The sequence below is a fragment of the Anolis sagrei genome, chromosome 1 (genome assembly GCF_037176765.1).
Source record: "Anolis sagrei isolate rAnoSag1 chromosome 1, rAnoSag1.mat, whole genome shotgun sequence".
NCBI lineage: Eukaryota > Metazoa > Chordata > Lepidosauria > Squamata > Dactyloidae > Anolis > Anolis sagrei.
Window position 1 is genome coordinate 93519757 of NC_090021.1, and position 18641 is coordinate 93538397.

The 18641-nt window shown below is 35.2% G+C and overlaps 1 protein-coding gene across 1 annotated transcript in view; it reads left to right on the forward strand.

Moving 5' to 3' along the window:
* The window catches only part of WASF1 (WASP family member 1), a 55140-nt gene that overhangs the window by 14326 nt on the left and 22173 nt on the right, over positions 1-18641 (forward strand). The gene's annotated exons all lie outside the window — the stretch shown is intronic.

The following is an 18641-nucleotide window of genomic DNA, read 5'->3' on the forward strand; positions in this document are numbered from 1 at the left end:
GGTTGTGAGGTCTCTGGAACATGGCCATACAGCCCAGAAAACTCACAACAACCCAGTGATTCTGGCCATGAAAGCCTTCGATAATACATTGAAATCAATACTATTTGGGATAATTAGCTACTATTAAAATTATGGAACCATTTCTTATGAATTCCCTATATATGTGAAAAGTTCTTTCCTTGTATTTTCTTTGACAGGCATGCATCAATCTATTGTAATTCTGCCTTATAAAACCTGTAGTAACAACATGTCACAGCTGGACATTGAAACATAAATTTCTTTTATCAAATAATCTTGAGTTAAGCTTCATAATAATTAAGAGCTGAGGAAGGCAAAGGCAAACTGTCTCTTAACAAATCTTGACAAGAAACAATTGAAGGCACACAGCAGCAATAGCACAAGGAAACCTAAATAAAACAAATCCAAAATGGGTTGCTGTTAATTTTTTGGCCTGTACAACCATGTTCCAGTAGCATTCTCTCCTGATTTTTTGCCACACTGATAGATACCTTCATAAAAACTCCAACCATCACCCAGGTCAAAAAAAGAAGCACCATTAAAGCCCTGGTAGACTGTGCAAACCCGATCTGTAACCGTACTTCCTCCAAGGTAAACTGAACCATCTAAACTGGGCTGTATAGGTCAATCGGTATTCCATGACAAGTATCAGAAGACCTGCAAGACCAAGAACAAGCCACAAGAGCAAAGACAAAGATCCACCTAGAGGAAAAGTATTCTTACCATACATCAAGGGAACAACTGATCACATAGGGAAGCTGATGTAGAAACATAACCTACATATAATCTACAGACCCACTAAGAAAATTCAAAAAATGCTATGTACAGCAAAGGATAAGAAGGTTCCTCAGACTACTGCTGGAGTCTACTGTATATCATGCAGCTGTGGACAAGTCTACATAGGGACTGCCAAACACAGTGCCCAAACATGTATTAAAGAATATGAAAAATACTTTAGACTAATACAATCAGAGAAGTCAGCTGTAGCAGAGCACTTGATTTATTTATTTTATTTATTTCAAAGTTTTATATCTCATAAGAGGGACTCAGCCCGGTTTCTAACCATAAAAACACATACAATCGGTAAAATATCAAAATACATATTACAATAAAAAAGCACATATATTTAAAACTACAGTGGTCAGTCGTCATACTAAAATCAAATATACATCGTCTTCCATCCAAATCATTGTCTCATTCTTCGAAAGCCTGTCTCCATAACCACGACTTCACCTGTTTCCTGAATGTCAGGATTGTTGGGGCGGTTCTAACCTCTGGCGGGAGGTTGATGAACTTACCTGGACACAGAATATTATTTGAGAACACAGAAATGCTTGACCACTCTGACAACCATCATGTCACAGACAAGTCATTGAAATCCACAAGCATGTGGACAATTTCAACAGAAAGGAGGAAATCAAGAAAATGAACAAAATCTGGTTAGCAGTACTAAAAAAACACCAGAATCAAGACAGTAAATAAAGAACACCACTCAGAGACAGGTGAATTCCAGACAGCAAACAACCAAATGACAGTTAACACCTCCAAAACAAAGGATGCCCCCAAGCACAACAGCCAAGCTACCTCTATGCAAATACCCCCACTGATTGACTTTGCAGCTGCAAGGCTACTCAGTGCTAATCAAGCTTGCTAATTGCAACATTCACACTTGCTTCAAACAGACAAGGGTTACTTCTACCACCATAGACATTTCACAAATATATATGCACCCTACTCACCTCACTAGCAACAGGACCTTTGAAGATGCCAGCCATAGATGTAGGCGAAACATCAGGAGAGAATGCTACTGGAACATGGCCATACAGCCCAAAAAACTCACAGCAACCCAGTGATTCCGGCCATGAAAGCCTTTGTCAACAAATCCAAAGTGGATTATAAACTCTCTTTATAACAACTGTTTGGACTGTTTTGGCTCAAATTGAGACATTGTTCGAAATCATAGACTTCTCCTTTGATTTGGTATGTAAACACTAATCATAATTTACTGTTTCAGACATTTCAATTTTCAAAGCAGTTTTGAAATGGAAACAGAAGATGGTCTGAGCTAAGCCTATAACGTCATATAATTCTTTTATTGAATTCTATTACATTAATGTCCTCCAGGTTTTTTTGGAATTAGGTAATATAATTTTTATCAAGGGAAATTAGAGTTATTGTTTTGGTTTTCGATATATTGTACAGTGTTTCTTTTGTTTTAAGTATGTGATACTGTTCAATATGGAAATCCAAAAATGCTGGAATCATTTCCTTACTGAATTACATAATCTGCATGCATTCTTGCCAGCGAAGGAAAATTTTTACATAATCTTTGCTTTCATAGTTCAGATATGTACTAGTCATGAGACAGGATAATGCATTATGCATTGAAATTCTACCCCAAAATTTAATAAATCTTACCCAGGAAAACCACAGATTTCTGAGATTTTAGCAGATATTGCCTGTATGTTTTTAAACATTTTCATAGCTATAAGGCTGTTTGTTTTAGTGGAACCTGGGATTTTCAGTTGAGTTAAGTACCCACTATCATATCATATATATTGTATTATATTATTTATTTAATTTGTATCCCATTTTTTCCTAATAATTTCTAAAAGATTAAACTGAAAGTTTTTTTAAAAAAATTAAATAACAATATTTTAAAAGCATGATTAAAATAGCCAAAAAATCCAGAAACTTATTAAAACTTATTTTCTAGTAAAAAAAAAAACCCCACAGTATCATTGCTCATAACATGTTTTATTTGGTAAGAAAATTGAGAATATGCTGTTTATAAAAAGTAAATAGTATAAAATATTAGAAATGTAGGGTGTAACATAGTGAATATTTCTACATATTGGAATACTTTCTTAAACTGGCATAAGAAAGTTATTGGTATTCTTACAAAAAACTCACATTAAAACGTAGATAAGTCAGCTATTAAAATGTGCTGACTGCAAAACTATTTAGACACTCAATACTTCCATCTCTTTGGCAAGAGCTTCTGTCTTAATGATGTAGACTTTGGGTGTAGGATGTCCCGTGGACTTGCTCAGCTTCTCAATCAAAATTGGGTAGGCTGGATGAACCTGCTTCCTTGGAAGAATTTGAATTTGTAAAATCACTTTCAGAAGATGTACTGTGGTGTTCTTGAGGAGTCTTAAGGATGCAGAGAAAAAAGATTTTGATTATGTGTTAAACAAGCTGTCAGGCAACACTTAGGCAGAATGGGAAATATGCTAATAGCTTAGGAAAGCTGACAAGACCTTGTTTAGCAGAGCTTGGAAGTACTATACAAGAATACATGTTCATATTTAATATTCACTTTTGTGAGAATCCTGTTGTAGCAACCCATTCTGAACAACAGACTGTAATTTTATATATCTGGCACTTGTGCATGCAGTTAACTACTGTGGTTTTGCTTGAACAGATTTAATATTTTCAGGGAGATCTGTGCACACAGCCGAACATGGGTGATTCTGTGTAACTATAGAGTACTTTCCACTCCACCAATACTCAGTTGGGTCTTAGACATCAATTGCTGAAATACAGAAAACAGCACACTTTTTTTCCTTAAAAATGTTACTATTTCATTTCCCCCCAGATCTACATCCAATTGAAATATCTGAAAACTTGGTAGAGGATTCCCCCCACTAATGGTTTTCTTCTGTTACTAATGATAGGTAGAACAGTAAGAGAATATATTGCCTTACATTTTGTAGAATATTGTGCAGATTTGCCAACACGTCATAAGAGGTGGTGAACGCGGAGATACATAATCTCTCCCAAGTAAAGGAAGAAGTAGCTATTTATATGTCCACCAGTAATTGCTATGGAGAATAAGATGGCTCAAAGGATTATTAGCAGAATACAAGATTAGAGCTAGTTTAAAGCCTTGTACCCTGTAATCATCTATCTATTGGTCTGAAAGATGTCAAAAATCACAAAGCCTCTGTGACTTTTTCATGAAAGGTATTGATAGCCTTCTGCAAGAGCTCAGTGGGCAAGTGTAAACATTATAATTATGTAATTGAACTCTTTTAACAATCAATTGGGGAAAGGTCAAAGATTAAATAGTTCTGAATTAGATGTGACCCTTTTCTGGCCAGAAAAAAACCCAGTAGTAATAGCAGGATCTACTTTTCTGGTAATGCAGCAATAACCATCTGTACCTAGAAATGGGGTTAATGGTGCCAAAACATCTTTCAAGGGCATTTTTAGCACATAAAGAACATATATGGATTTTTAAAAGTTAATATAAATATTTCAGTTTAATCTTAAACACATAGAGTGTAACGATAATACAATATACCAGGAAACAATGGTAACCTAGCTTATTGGCTGTTTGTTCCTATTTGTATTGTCTATGGTTTGTTTCTTATGTGGTCTGAATGAGAGTGCTTTTTGTGGTTTTTGATTTGTTTCTCTGGGTTTTTGGGAGATAAACAAACGAATATCCCTGTTTTTGCATGATCCAAATCATGGGAAACTCTGTGGCAGTGTTTTCTAGTCTTTCGGGTATTTTCTGTAGTTTAGCAGGACTTGAAATGGTTTTATTGTTTTTAACTATATATTTTAATGTCCAGTATTTACTTCTGTTTTAGTGTTTTTATACTCTGGGTTTTAATTTACATATTATATGGTTTCTAGTGTAAGCCTCTTTGAGTCTTCTTTGGAAGAGAAGAAGCAGGATGTAAATACTATTACTACTACTACTACTACTACTACTACTAATAATAATAATAATAAATTTTACTTCAGCTACCTGAATCTCTGAATGTTGGCCAAGGCAGCTGAAGCGAATACCCGGAAGACTAAAGTTGGGTATCGTTGGTTTTGCAATTGGGAAATTTGACAGTTAACACCAGCATAAAGTAACACGCTGGTACATGCTGCCAAATTGCTTCTGCTTGTTGTTCCAACAGTCAAACCATAAAGTAATCTTGCAGACTTCCTTTTTGGATTGGATCCATGTTTGGTCATGCTTAGAGTAGACCCATTGACTCCAATAGGATTTGTAAAAAGTTAAGTTATTCATTCATTTCAATAGAACTTGACATATTGCATGTTTTTAGTGCATTTTAAGTTTGAATTCCAGTTGCTCTGTCGGGAAAACTTAGCTTAATCAATGTTCAATGTGTTATTTTCTCTCACATCTTATTTTGGGTTTATTTTTATGATCCGCATATTTTAATTCTGATCAGTACCCCTGATCATGACTTCAGCAGATCATGGAAAAACATCCAGCATCCTCTCTTGTCAGCTCCCTTCTTTTCCAGTATGAGTTGACTTAAAAGTATGAACATTTGTGTGTATGAGATGGGAAAAACAAAGTAGAAGCTGATGTAATCTACTGTATTGTCCACAGTTATTGGAAAAAAAAGAAATACCTGAGCTTTAACTAGTTGGGCATGAATGCTTTGTAGTATATTTAGGAAATGGTGTCATAAATCAAAAGGCATTATCTTCTGTCACAATCATTTACAAACCCACTCATATTCACTGATTGAACCATCTTTCTTTTAATTACAGCAAACTTGCATTTTATGATTCCATTTTTCTTCTTTTAGTTTTAAGGGTTTCCCCTCCCAAGAATCACCTTTTTAAACTTACATAATGTCCTGCAATACTGTCCTGCAAATCCCCCTTATCTTTTATAGATCTTTTATCTTTTTAAATATTTCTTCTCACAAAGGCCTGTAATTTCCTCTTAGATATCCACTATTTGGTACCCCAAAAGATGTACAGGACTTTTGGCTTTTTAACTTAATGTTTATATTCTAAGCAAGATATACATCTTGTGAAATATCACCCCCACTACTTGTTAGCACCCAGCATCCTCCATTCACCTCTTTATTTCTTTTCTTGTACCACAGGTAGTTCTAGTTTTCTTCCTTCTATATTTCTTCTACTGTCCTGACTCTGCCCTCATGCACCTATTTTTGTTCTGATTCCTAAGTTGAGTGGAAGCAACACAGGTACCGGCAGTCCCAAATTACGAAAAAAATAGGTTCTGTAAGTTTGTTCTTAAGTTGAATTTGTATGTAAGTCAGAACAGGTACATTTTTAAGTTTAACTCTAGCTAATTTTTGATAATTTTGGATAGCATAGTGGTGTTTGTTTTGCTGTCTGTTTGGATGATTTCGCCTCATTTCTTGTCCCGGTGATAATCGGATTTCAAACATTTTCGTTTGTTGTAGAAACAATGATTGATGATACAGCTTCATTTGAGACACCTTTTCTCCATGATAACTCTTCCGGGAGTAAATTCCCCTTTCAAAGGGTAGATTTCTCTCACTTCCTGTTGTCTCACCCCTGTTCTTAACCATGAGTCGTTTGTAAGTCGGATGTTTGCAACTCGTGGACTATTTGTACATAAATTTGGCTCTCCTAGGAAGTTTACGCCAGTGAAGAAATTTCCAATGTAAATATCCTGTACATCAAGACTGAGTGGCATCACCAGGCTGGAAAAATTAATACCAAATCTAGCCTTTCTCTCTGAATCGAGGGGGAGAAGTAATACATACATTTTTTCATTCCTAGTTCAGGGGCTCATGCACGCCTCAGATCTTTCTACAAAGATGTAAGGGAAGATTGTAAACAATGGACATTGCAGAGTCCTTAGGGGGTATGGATAGACAGGGAAGAGATCATATTCCTTTTACACTTCCATTCTCTGTATAGTCCAAGCTTGACCTACTATCTCAGAACAGACTTCAAAGGCCAAGGAATTGTTCTGGCACCATTGGATGCCTAAGGGAACTAATTTGAGGAATGCATGCTATCTTGTTCATAGTTGAGTAGGGCTGGACAATTAAAATGTTTCTTTTCAGTAGGTCAAGCTTTATTGGTATGCTGATTTGAAAGATTTAAAATTTGATCTTAAAGGAATTAGTAGAACAATTACTTAACTCCACATTCCAGTTAATATGTAGCGTTAGTACTGATCCTTTTTTGAAAAAGTAATTGTTGGCCTATATCTGTCATCACACAAAGATCCGCTTCAACATAAAGTGGTGGAATGTATTGTTGCTTGCACAAATGATAATTGAAGTCAGCAAATAAAGGCTTAGGTTGCAAAACAACAACACAATGTCTTATTATATTAAAAAAGCAGACCTAGTGAAAAAATGTATAAATAAAACTCTCTTCATATAGCTGTCCATTTTATTTTCTTGATTCTATAGATCTCCCTAAGACTAAGGTAAAAAACACACTCCTTTTATGCTATATGAACCAGGATGGTTTTAAAATGCCTTTACTAAACAGTGGGGAGTGGCCATTTATGATTTCTTATGCATATTTGTATAGTTAGTACACCCACCGAAACATATGTTTCTCTATATGTTGTTTCTTTAAAAACAGCTATCAGAACACCAAGGTAAATAATGTATTCATATAAGAAATACATTCAGCTATGAAAAAGAATCCATATTTGATTTGTTGCTCAGCAGTCAAAGCATTTATGGAAGTTGAAATGTGAGGCAGATTGAACATTATGATAGCAAAACAGCTTTACTGTACTTCTACTAGCACCTTGACATAAAATAACAGTTTCTTTGTTCTATGCATTTTCTTAACACTGTAAGTACTTCTAGAATACTATTGAATTGGAATATTACATTATGTAGCTATATATAAGTTATAAAATATGAGCTGATGGACAAATTAATGAAAGTATAATGAACACAGGGATTTAGGGAATCCCTTGATAGTATTTTAATTTATTATCTTTTTCACTATACACATTAATTATATAATTTAAATATTTTAGTCTTTTCATATGAGAACCATGCCTAGCTTCATTGGCTGTCGATAAGCTGCCGAGCCAAATTCAAGGTGCAGGTCATGACCTATAAAACCCTAAATGGTTCGGGCCCCACCTATCTCCGCGATCGCATCTCCTTCTATGGACCGGTGCGAACTCTAAGATCTTCCGGGGAGGCCCTCCTTTTGCTCTCACCACCGTCACAAGTATGGTTGGGGGGATGAGAGAGAGGGCCTTCTCGGTGGTGGCCCCCCACCGCTGAACCGTCCTTCCAAGGGAATTAAGACAGGCCCCATCCCTCCCCTCCTTTCGTAATGTGGCCTTGCACTTCTTATCTATTATCCCGATCATCCCTCTAATAGGCCCTGGAAATGAGCAGCCACAGATCCTTACCTATTGCCGTTAGCCTGTTATAGCACTATATTGTCAAAGGCTTTCATGGCTGGAATCACTAGGTTCTTGTGGGTTTTTTTCGGGCTATAGGGCCATGTTCATTTCAGGAGAAATGCCTCTAGAACATGGCCCTATAGCCCGAAAAAATCCACAAGAACCTTGTTATAGCACTGTACTTAATTCCCGGCTCCCTCATATTTTGAGTTTGCACTAGCCTTGGCCTGGCTTTTTAATTGCTATGAACAGGCAGGATTACCTTTAATATACATGTGTTATTGTGATAATTTTATGCTTATGTTGTTTTGTTAATTTTATGTTATGCTGTTTACTTTCTATGTTTCAGTGATGTTACTTGGAAACCGCCCTGAGTCCCCCTCGGGGAGATAGAGCGGTATATAAATAAAGTTTATTATTATTATTATTATTATTATTATTATATTGGTTTATATCATCATAGGAAAAGTGATGGATACTGGGCTTGTGTTTCTGTATTTGTGTGCACACTCATGTTGTTTTCTTGGGGATAAATTACTCATTGAGGGCTAACTAATGAGCACATATATTAGCTTCAAAGAAGGGGTTTCCCTTAGGACCATAGCTGGCCAATCCCATTAATCATTAGTTTGTCCTACTGATGAAATATAATTTTGAAAACTTACATACTAAAGACAAATATACATTTTGCACCATGTGTAATTTGGCATTAGTACTATAGGTTGATGTCAGCTGAACTCAAAGAAAGTTAAAGACATCTACGGATTCTTTACAGTTGCATAAAAAGGGTAATACTGAATCATAAGATGACAAATTTTGATGCCCTTAGTAAAACTAACCAAACGAGCTCCCTCCTTAATGAATTTTTGACAATAAAACTTTTATTTTGTCAATACTTTGACTTTTACATTCATTTTTAGATTTTTGATATTTTGATTTTGCTCTGTTATGATTTTATTGATTTTTATAGTGTGTTGAGGTCTCTGGGAGGCAAAAACACATTTTAAATAGTTTAAATAATTTTAGCCTATGAGAAGAAAACACCTGGGCAACAGAGGCTGTATAATGTGCACATGATCATGCTAGACTTGCACTGTATCTCTATACTTTCAAGACAGTTAAATAATATTTCTGTCTACATAATGAATTCACAAAATAGAAATCATTATCATAATGACTATATTTTTATAATCTGCCTTTTTACAAAGTGGGCCTCAGTCATTGTTACAAAAAAATTAAAACATACACAGTTATACAATTTATATGATACAAAAATTTAAAAGTATATAATTATCTGATAGATTTAAGATCCTATTGTATCCTTTAAAGCAGTGGTGTCAGATATGTGGGCGTCCAGGTATTTTGGACTTTAACTTTCAGAATTCCTGGTCATTGTACAAACTGGCTAGGACTTGGAGGATACCTCTGCTTTAGTGCAACATGGAGTTACATTCAGGAAAACTACTGTAAGTCTATTCAATGTCTGTACAGTTTAAGCATTAGAGAAACATGACAAGATGCAAATTTGCATTTGAAACAACCATAACAGAGACATATTGCAACAATATTATTACATCTCAGCATTGTGTTGAGTATCAATTTACCTATAAAAGCTGCTTCTTTAACTCTTCTACGCCACGTTGCCCAACTCAAACATCGCTTTGCAGGCCATGTGATGTACAGAACAGATGAGCGCTGGAGCAATGCCACAGCAACATAGTTCCTGTGGGGATTGATGAGGCCTCTTGGTCATCCTCCTACCTGATGGTCTGATTCATTCCTTATGGTATATAATGTGAGAGATGAACATGGCTGTACAATGGCACTCTGGTCAACTCGTGCGCAAAATAGATACAAATTGAGACAAATAGAGAAGATGTTGTGAGCTGAGTGAAAACTGAGAAATAGATCATCTAAGTATCTTTAACTTGGAAGAAGAAAGCAAGTAAACAGACTGTGATGATAATCTGTGCTTGTCTTTCAGAAGTCTGCTAGCACAGTGTTTGAAATAAAGAATTCTTGGAGGCATCATGGCACTCATTACTGTGGATAACAGGACTGTGGCAATATTTACACAGGCCATACCGTGATAAATATAATGAAACATATCTTGGTGCAGAATATTAAATGAAATCTAGTGAAGGGAAAGTATCACTAACTGTTAGGTTCCAAAACAGCTTTGAAGGTAATCTCATAGAAAGCTCCTTAGATGGATAGAGTTGAGGTAATTTTTGAGACTGGGAGGATATATTTGACTTACTTTGATTGAAAAATGTGTTCCGTATAACTTCTACTTAACTTTAGAACACTAATGCCAACGAATATCCCCCACCCAGCATTCTTTAGTGGAATGACAAAATAGGTGCCTACATAGTGAACAAGGTAATATTGGTTAGTTAAGCTACAACTCCCAGGCACTGAGGCATTGCCGCCAACTATTAAGTCCCTTGGGCTGGATCCTATTGGTTAACTCTGTCGATCAGTCAACAACCTGCGTCAAAACCTTGCATAACCTGGCAGATCTTCTTGCAAATGATAAATGACTAATTTTGATGTAGTTCACAGAACAAAATCTTGTAGAGCACAAGTGCATATCCTTATGACCAAGACCAAGTGTAATTTGCATGTTCACATTATCTTCATGTAGACTTTTGTTATATGTTTGCAACTCTCTAATTCTTGAATTATTCCTTTGGATCCAGATCTTCCCTCACCCAGACAATACATATGTATATAGCACATTATTTGTAAGCAAAGGTTCTTCAATTTAGATAGATTTTTGACATGTTATTTGCTTCTGCAATGTAGTCTGCTGGTCCATAATTAATTATTGAATGTGTTGAACAATCTTCTGCAAAGAAAAATTTCTTATGTAAGAATAAATTAATGAATATGCAAAATAAATCTATGAGATTTTCAATTGGAAACCATGCAATCATTAGTTCTGAACAGACTGTAATTCAACCCATTGATGTTGAACCTAATTAAGCAACTCACTTCAGTTTAATGTACTAGTAAGAAGAAATTGCACCTACGTGAGTACACACATAAATTGAAGAACCTTTGCTTACAAATAATGTGCTATACATTAGTACATATTTTTCACTGCTTTGAAAATTATGGGGAACCATATATAATTGAGCTCAAACTGGGCATTATGCAGGTTCTGTATGTGCATCCATGTTTGTACACCTTTCATTTTTTAAAAGCAAAATTGTGCTAGGTAGTCTGTGAAAGACTATGAGAGGACATTGGCTCTTTTCTCCTTTAACGCTACAGCTCCAAATTTCCTAGGCTTTCCCATTGTTTTAAGCTGGGTTTTGAGCTGAAAGGGTTAAGCAGCCTTTTCTGAAAACATAGTCATCATCTGCATTAACAATATGTCAAGAAAAGCCTGACTTTTAAAAAACTCATACATATATGCATACTGTAAAAAGCACCGCACATAACCCATGTATAAGGCAACCAACACCCAGAGGATTTTTTCATCGGCCGCTCTGAAACTATGGAATGGCCTGCCAGAAGAGGTCAGACAGCTAAATCAGCTATCAGAATTCAAGACACAGCTGAAGACTAATCTGATTGAGTAGGCCTGCCAGAAATCACATTCTCTCCAAGTGAATGTGATTTCTGGCAGGCCTACTCAGTTTCAAACTGTGAATTTCAGTGTACATATTACTAGTATTCGTGTGGGTCTTTGTTGTGTGTCTTTTAATATACTGTATATACTCGAGTATAAGTCTAGTTTTTCAGCCCTTTTTTAGGCTGAAAAAGCTCCCCTCAGCTTATACTCGAGTCAAGATTATTTATTATTATTATTATTATTATTATTATTACATTTATAGGTTAAGTTTATTATTTTTATTATTATTACATTTATTATTTTACTCTATTATTATTAGAAGGATACGTAAACACATGTACATTGAAGAAGGTTAGAATAATGATTTAGTCAGAGTTGGACAGTCTTATCTTACAGATTTATGTAAATATTAATAAACATTCAACCTACTAATGCTTCAATTAATGTAATTTTATTGGTATCTATTTTTATTTTGAAACAGACCCATAGCTGCTGCGTTTCCCACCCTCGGCTTATACTCGAGTCAATAAGTTTTCCCAGTTTTTTGTGGTAAAATCAGGTGCTTCGGCTTATATTTGGGTCGGCTTATACTCGAGTATATACAGGTATGCATTTTAATAGTATAATATTTTATTTGCCATGTTGTACCCTGCTTCGAGCAGTGAGAAGGCAAGTAATGTACATTATAATTTTATTATTATTATTATTATTATTGAAATTTTAGTCAAAAAATCAACCCCCCAAAACCTGTATCAATTTATCCATGGCTCAGTATGAGTACTGTATCTTAATTCTTATCAAAAAAAGGGAACTATTCCCTTCTTTGAGTAGAGTGGTAAAATCATCCCACTCTAAGTCTCCACCATGGCATTGCTTCTGACCTTTTTGCATGCCTGGTTGGGGGAATGGTGACGGTGGCCACTTGAAGTGCCATTAGTGCCCCCCCCCCCATAATGGCCTTCAACTTATCCCCAGTTCATATCAAAATCCATAACCTTCCATAGACTTATAAATGAGGTTGATTTATACACTAGTATATATAGTATGTGTAAAGTGTAGTAAAATCTATATTGAGTCTTAAGATGCAAACTGTTTGCGGTAACATACTCTTTTGTGATCTAATGCTACATGGCTTAGCATCTGTTTATACAAGATGGTATAAACTTTTAATTCCTAATCCTTCCTGATTAGACTACTGTCAGCAAAACTTTCACTCTACTATTCAATAACTGAATTTACACCATTGTGTTTCTCTCCAAGTGAATGTGATTTAAAATCTAAATGGATTTTGGAAATCTGTTGTTGAACACCTGTACTTATGGCCGTAAATTATATTGTAAATTACTGTAAATGAAAAATCTAAACATAGTTCACTGGAAATTAAGATCTGAGCAGTTTATTCATTTGCTTATTAAATATACTTTACAAAGTATTGCATCATATTATAAAAATTAATAATCAGTTGTCCTATACAAGTAAAGATGCCCCATGAGCACAAACCCGAAGTCAGATAATATTTTTCAACAGTAGAATTTTGGATCGATGAAATAGTCATAGTTGATACAGCACTGTGTTCAGAAGTATTCACCCAAAGACTCTCTTTAAAATTTGTGTTGTCTTTGGCCACAAAATCTCTTCATTGGACAAAAATGGCAAGCATATTCTCTGCCTTGAAGAAAGGTACAACGTACAAGTACAGATATTTTAACTGTTCCGTGCCCTTTCTGCAGTTCCAAATGGAACTCATGGATTACCGATTGTCCACAGGCCACTGGTGGAAAGTATTTCTAGTCACATAAATCACATCTGATTTTCACAATTTCTGCTTAGTTACTGCATCCTTTTATGTTACAAAGGGTGCCACAAACCTCTGGATCATGTGCTCTGATGACTTGAAGGCTTAAGTGGATGTAAGATAATGCAGTGATAAATAGTAGAACAGAAGTTGAGACAAAACCAGCACTAAATATAATATTAACTTATTACACTTACAGATTTGTTTGTAGTTTAATAAGCTATGGAGATGTACACATTTATTATTTTTATCTTATTTACTACTGTGCAACTAACAATAAAAAACGACCATACAACTAAGTTCAGTACAAAATTGCAGCATAATTTTGCTGCAGTGTATAGACCAATACAGACATAAATGTTCCCATAGAAATTTTTCTTCATAGGATCTAAGTTTATGGCAGTTTTACTTAAATAGTGGGCAGGCACAGAGTTATGTTTTGTGAAATCCATAGTTGCATGGACACCATGACTGCACATTTCAGAAGCTCTTCATCAATAAAAATTAGTTCCTGTAATTAGAAATGATGGTGAAGTACCTCTGATGCTGATAATAGGTTTACAAGATTACAGATAGCATTGTTCCACATCAGTTAGTGATGCTAGCATAGTTCAAATTTAATATTAATTTGCTGATGGCAAGATAGAAAAATAAACAGTACAGGGATAATGGTGTATTTTCTTCTTTAATGATATTTTCCCTTCAATTATTTATTTCTACCCTTTGTTGAGCTAAGAAAGCAATATTTTAAAAAGTTTATTTCTCACAGGTTCCAGATGTTAAGTAACTGAGGACAAACAATAACATATCTGCATCACATTATGAATAATGTCTAGCATAAAATTTAGAACTAGTTAACACTAGTCCTGTCACTTTTGACAATATGTAAATGAAAAACATAACAACATATTTCTATATTAAGAATGAGTCAGAGGTCTAAGACTATTTTCTTTAACCAGAGGGAAAGTGACTCCATATGTATTCTTAAAGGTTTAACCAAAATTTATTACAAAATGTAAGTTGTTTAAAAGAACTGTCAAAGAGAGTTCCTTGTCTTCAGAAAATTGAATTTTTCCGGACTAACTGAACTGAATACCAGCTTTCATAAAAATATATAAGTAGGTCATAAGGAATTCAAAACATGATTTTAAGAAGCATATTACTGAATGACATTGAGTGCAAAAATTAATTGCATTTTAAATATATACAAAGCACTTACATTATTCAATTTGATTCAGGGGGTTTACTCTAGATAGAATTAACAAATCAAAAAATCAAATTTGCAATAGCATGTTGAATTTTTATTTTATTTTGATAGTGAGCCAATGTATGCAAATACATGAGTACAGGCAATCCCGAGTTACAAACATCCAACTTATAAATGAGTCATAGTTAAGAATGGATGCAAAATAACCGGAAGTAAGAGAAATCTACCCATCAGAAAGGAAAACCTTGGGAAGTCAGACTTGGCCATGGTAGTCCACGCTCTGATTACATCCCGAATAGACAACTGCAACATACTCTATGTGGAGTTGCCTTTGAAGACTGTTTGGAAGCTTCAAATGGTCCAACAGGCAGCAATCAGATTGCTCACTGGAACAGCGTACAGAGAGCATACAACCCCCCGTTATGTCAGCTTCACTGGCTGCCAGTTTGCTACTGAGCACAATTCACCTCCTCCACCACACTTCCTTGCTCAAGTGTTCACTTCTCCCAATAAGTGTTCTTTATCATTACCAAGAAAGAATGTTCTTACTTTCTTCTTTGATTATTCTTGTTTTTAATATGTGGGTGGTTGGCAGGCTCCCTGGGATGCAGCCTCAGGCTTCTCCCTCTGTAATCACCTTCCATGCAGGGACCTCGTCTGAGCCCTTGACCGCCTTTCTTGAGGGGAAAACAGTTCATGGGCCATCAGTCGGTTTTGCAGCTTTTCTGATCTTGATCTGCCGGAAAAGGGGAAGCAACCGCTCACTCGATTTCCCGAGGTGCTGAGATTTTAAGAGAGCTCTCAAAATCACCACCCTGCTGCCATATCCCCACACTAGAAGTTATGTTTTAAAATGTTTTAATTTAACTTTGATTTTAATTTTTAAATTAAATGTTTATTTTAATTGTATATTGTTTTTAAGGTATTGAATTATTGCCTATGTTGTAAGCTGCCTTGAGTCCCCTTTGGGGTCGAGAAAGGCGGGATATAAATATAGTTAGTAAGTAAGTAAATAAAAAAAATCCACTTCTGGAAGAGTTATTATCATGGGAAAAAGTTGTCTCCGCGGAAGTTTTCTCACCAATCCTTGTTTCCACAACAAGCCACATTTTTCAAAATCCAATTATCACAGGTACAGAAAGTAAGGTGAAATATTATGGACAGGGGTTCAGACAGCAAAACAAACACCAGCAAAACAAACACCCTTTCCTATGCTGTCCAAAGCTTGCTTGCGTGCATGCATGCTCATAGGTGACTGGAGTTCTGTGTATAAATATACTGTACATGTTCTGACTTACAAACAAATTCAGCTAAGAACAAACTTACACAACCTATGTTGTTCATAACTTGGGAACTGCCTGTACTGTTGAACAATACTATATACAGCATTTTAACGTTATTCTCCCCATAAGTCATACTATATATCCACTATCCAGCCCTTGGAATTACATAAGATGGTTATTACATCACTATTAATAATGTTTTATTATTATCACTCTTTGTCACATTGGTGTCAATTAGTTGCTAATTACAATGTTTTAATGTATTTGGCTTAGTCAATAAATAAATATTTTGGAAGCTGCAGATCTATAATGCATATTTTATTTTAATTCCCAAACAACCAATTTCTTGGGGATTAAGTTTGGATAAAGGAGATGGAGGAAAGCCGTTGCCTAAAATACATAAGTCAGTTTATAACATTTTGTATTATTTCATCGAATGAGTCTGAAGTAATAGTAATAATGCATCACTCTTGAAATAATCAACAGATATATAATTATGTTCTTTATGGTATCAGGTGACAGCACGGTGGACCTCATGTTTTTCATGTTTGACAAGATTCATTATTTCATTAGGTTCCAATTTCCATTTTGTATTCTACAATAAGATCAGTGCAACGAGCTGCACAGTGTCCTATTTCCCTTCCCTTTCTTTCATACTGAGCATAACCTCTCATTTCATGTTATATCCTCACCTAGGATTTAGGAGTTATGACTTCTTACAAAAACAAGCCATAACTCATAAGGTGTAAAGGAAGCCCTATGGTTGCTAGGGTAAATGTTTCTTTGTTTTCTTTGAAAAGATAGGGGAAACACTGGATTTTGGATTCTCATTCCTTTATGCGCAGGCCAGCTGATTTCATAGAATCACATTCATTGGAAGTGTTCTATGTGATAAATCGTATCATAGCTCTTTGATTTACTAGGTGGTCTATGCTTTAGACCCAGCTTCTGCCAAACTAGCAGTTCAAAAAAATGCAAATGTGAATAGGTACCGTTTTGATGGGAAGGTAATGGTGCTCCATGCAATCATGCCAGCCACATGACCTTGGAGGCATCTATGACAGCTCTTCAGCTTAGAAATAGAGATTAATACCACCCTCCAGAGTCAGACATGACTAGACTTAATGTCAAGGGGAAACATTTACTTTTATTAATGACCCCAAAATGCAAGTGATGCTGACAATCCAGAACTGTGGTGGCAAAAAGCTGTTCAACTAACGCAAATTTTGCATGGATCTGTATATTATCAGATGTTTTAGGATACAGCGTTGCAGTCTTCTGATGTTTTCTATCAAGCATTTCAAGAGTATTTTGGTGTATTTTGAAAGTCTTTACCCACTACAAAACAGAGTTAAGAAGGATTGTCAAATAGTATATTAAGCATATAATGAGTTTTCAACTAATTTTCCCATTTCATTTAACAACAAAACCTTTATGTTATCAATTTCACTAGTTTATTTCCTTCCCCCATGCTGTAATTCTAATGTAATTTTCCTAAGGCAGGAAAAATGTTAACTTGTGTTAACTTGTGTGATAGTGAGATCAATTTGTATAGACTTGTTCTCATTAAATAAATACCGATAGCTAAATAAAAACATAATAGCAAATTTTAAAGAGCAAACCCAAGGTTTTTTTAACCATGGTTGACCACAGGTTATGAATGGAAAGAGAGAAAAGTCTGTCCTTATAGTGTCCCATCTATTTAATATTTGTCCCATGGAGGTGTAATTTGTACTGCTATTCTTGTTTTCCTATCTTCTGATGAAAGTATTTTTGTTTGCCAAGAACTTCTAAGATTAACAGTTTCTGGTTGTTTATTTGCTGAGTTTTTTTTGTCTCGATTTCATATTTGTTTTATTGCTTTAAACTAGTTAGGTTTCATGGGGATGGTTAGTACTTTGAAATGCCATAGTAGTCATTACTTAAATTGAATGTTATACCTGAATAGACAGAGCAAGGAGGATGTGGGAGGTGAAGATACATTTACCATATTGCACCCTAATCCAAATGGCTTAGGAAGTTATACTACCCAGATTTCCCCACTAATTAAATGTGGGGGGGGGGGGTACCCATCCCTTGCGATGGCAGATAGTTAAAAGGACATATAGGATGAAAAAACAGAACATATCCAGAGTTGCATATGCTCCAGATACACAATACCATAAGGAGAAAGTAACATGGAACCTTTAGAAAATAAAGTAGTATTTATTTTTATATTTTACAAGATATTTGAAAGCTACAAACTTTTGTACCTGGAAGGAGGTCCCATTGAACACAATAGATGTCCTTCTGAGTAAACATAGTGTGCAGTGTTAATTTTATGTAAAACATTTGTATGGATCCTAACTGCTTTTGTAGTAAAATATACAGGAGAATTCTATAGCACTTTTGAAATAAATTGAGAAAAATAAAATTCTAATATAAGCTTTCATGGACTCCATTCAACTTCATCATTTTATCAGACTCAATTTTGTGCTGAATCTCACAAGCACGGCTATGTCTTTTTATACTACTTTTGTTGTATTTCTCAATTAATGAAAGTTCACAGTGAACAGGAATTCAAAACAAATTTTCTGCTACAAATATAAAGATTCTGAGCTGCA